This window comes from Protopterus annectens, chromosome 10.part0 (genome assembly GCF_019279795.1).
Source record: "Protopterus annectens isolate FY-2018-M chromosome 10.part0, PAN1.0, whole genome shotgun sequence".
In the NCBI taxonomy this organism is placed as follows: Eukaryota; Metazoa; Chordata; order Ceratodontiformes; family Protopteridae; genus Protopterus; species Protopterus annectens.
In genome coordinates this window covers 11,332,707-11,334,848 of record NC_056744.1, presented here as the reverse complement: position 1 = coordinate 11,334,848, position 2,142 = coordinate 11,332,707, and positions in this window count along the sequence as shown.

Genomic DNA, 2,142 nt, shown 5'->3' with positions numbered 1-2,142 from the left:
GCTCTGTAAGCTATGTGTAGAATAGGGGGTAAGTAGAAGTTTTTGAGATCTGGGGAAGAATTTCCTAGAATTTGGAACCTGTGATGGAGAAGGTATGGTTGCCACTATGAAGTTTGGTTGTGGAACACTGAATAAGTAGACCAGAGTGGGGTAGTGACTTCTTAGGTTTTAACTGCAAGTTTGCCTAAATAAATTTGGGGGGTAAGTTTTTTTCCTTGAGAAGCTTACAGAGATGGGGTCCAGGTAAAAAGAAAGGCTGGACAAAAGCAAGTTTAATGTTAATGTGATGTGATTTTGGGCTGCTGGAGTGGGGGTGGGGTGTAAAAGTGCAATGATTATATTGTATGTAGAATGAGTGGGGGTGGGGTGTAAAACTACAATGATTATAGTGTATGTAGAATTAAGATGTTTTCTCTTATTTTTACAATAGTAAATGCCTAGATTAATGTCCTTGGATTAAGCTATAAACAAAGTGTTTTGTAAGCAAGTAAGCTTTAAGTTAAGACAATATGGTGAAAGCTATAAAAATGCTAAGTTTCTTACATCTGCAATGATATTAGCTGTTTTTTTTTTTCTATTAGCAAATGTTCAATACGAGTCAACCCAGCTGTGCATTCTGTTCTTAGTGAAACTGAAAAAGATTCATTGCTGAGTACTTTTCTATGGAGAGGAGCAGTCTGCAGGTGCAAGCAGTTAATCTTAAAGAGTTCTGAGCACTCTTTCCTGATGGAAATTCAACATTTAAAGGTACAATGGCATGCAGTTCAGTGAAAACTAAAGTTTGAAATTTTGGGAAGTGCATAAGAGATAGCAGTCTCCCTAGCAGCTTTAATACTTTAATGAATTTAATAGAACAGTGCATGGTTTAATTTATTTAAAGATAGCCAGTGCACTTTATCTGAGGGCTAAAGGTTAATGTTTTCTGAAAGTATACAAGCTATTTTTTCACATTTGGGAGGAGAAAAGAGATGAGAAAAGAACAGACAGCAGTCAACATAAGTGGAAACACAGGCTATACTTGCACTTTAGCATGGTTAACCTTACTTTTAGGTTAGGGCAATGCCTGTGAGTGTAGCTCTCAGTTTAGAGCAATTGTTACTATTAGGATGGCTAAGCTTAATTTTTTGAAGATATATAGAGTGTTGTGCATTTATTCTAAGTTAATAGGGAACGGCAGTGGTCTGAAAATGTAAATAGTTTTTTGTTTGAGGGTTTTCATTAAAAGTCTTGAAAAATGTGGCATAGTTTAAAACTGAGAGATAAAAGCAACAACAATATAAAAGATTGGCCTACCAAACATTAGGGTATACATGCAACATGAAAGTCGGAAATATGCATTCAAAAACTGATGTATAATTGGGGAACAATAGCTTTTTAATAGATAGCTAGTCTATCTGTATTATCTTGGAATATACGTGGCCTTACAGGTACAGACAAAAAAGGAATTTTGATTTATAATAACAAATGCAGAGTGCAAATAACAATGCTGCTGGGGACACATTTGGGAAGAAATGACCATTTGAATTTGACAAAGAAAGGATTTCAGGATGGGTATTCAGCAGATTTTCAGGGACAAAGGGGAATAATTATACTAATTGCTAGAGGGGCTCTGATAGTGATATAAGAGGAAAAAAAACAATAATGGCAGATTTGTCGTGGTAAGGGTCTATTGGCAAGGGAGGAATATTATATTAGCATGTATTTATAGTCCACCAAAAAACGCTATTATGGAGTTTAAGAAATATAATTAGGAGAAATAAACATATTCAGTAGGGAATATTTTTATAGCTTGGGACTAGGACTTTATTTGCAATAGTGAGGATGTATCAGGGGGCATAGAAGGGAAAATATAACAAAAGAGGGTAGATGTCTGAAGAAATTTTTACAAATATTTGGTATGAAAGATGTAAATTCTGTAGTAGAAATAAAAAAGAAAGAGATATGGTTAAGAAGTAATATGAATTCCTTAGAGGAGCTGACAAAGATTAAAGTATTGCAGAATAAGGAAAAGCTCACAGAACAAGAAGATACACAAATGCAGAGTGCTAAAAAGAAAATAAGGAGTAGCTGGACAATTTGCATCAGTCTAGAAAGAGTTCTGTTAAGCAACTGTTTTTTTTCACAAAAGAGCATAAAAACATT